Raw genomic sequence first — 413 nt, 5'->3', positions numbered from 1 at the left:
AACTGCCTTATCTACACCCAAAACACATTGTAATGACGGAATGAAGACTATGTGAGCTAAAATCCCAAAGGAACCACAAACAACATTTATACCTAAACCACCACAGTTGCCACTACAATCTCTAAATGGCGTTGAAAGCGCTGGCCAAATTACCGACGCTCGCGATCACGCAGTCACCTACCTCGGACCGAGTAAGCGCCAGATACACCAAATATATACATTATCCACTAAAATTACGTTATGCATACACGCTGACGATATTCATCACATGCTACAGGCTAACGAAACAAGGTTGTAATCGTGTCCATTCGTACGTGACACTTCATATGTTGCAAGAAATATAATTCTCACAAAAGTTAGTCAAAAACACCGCTCATATAGTTTTACCTAATTTGAAGATACAGTTAAGCACT

Source organism: Penaeus monodon, chromosome 20 (genome assembly GCF_015228065.2).
Source record: "Penaeus monodon isolate SGIC_2016 chromosome 20, NSTDA_Pmon_1, whole genome shotgun sequence".
Taxonomy (NCBI): Eukaryota; Metazoa; Arthropoda; class Malacostraca; order Decapoda; family Penaeidae; genus Penaeus; species Penaeus monodon.
Note: the sequence above shows the minus strand (reverse complement) of the source record.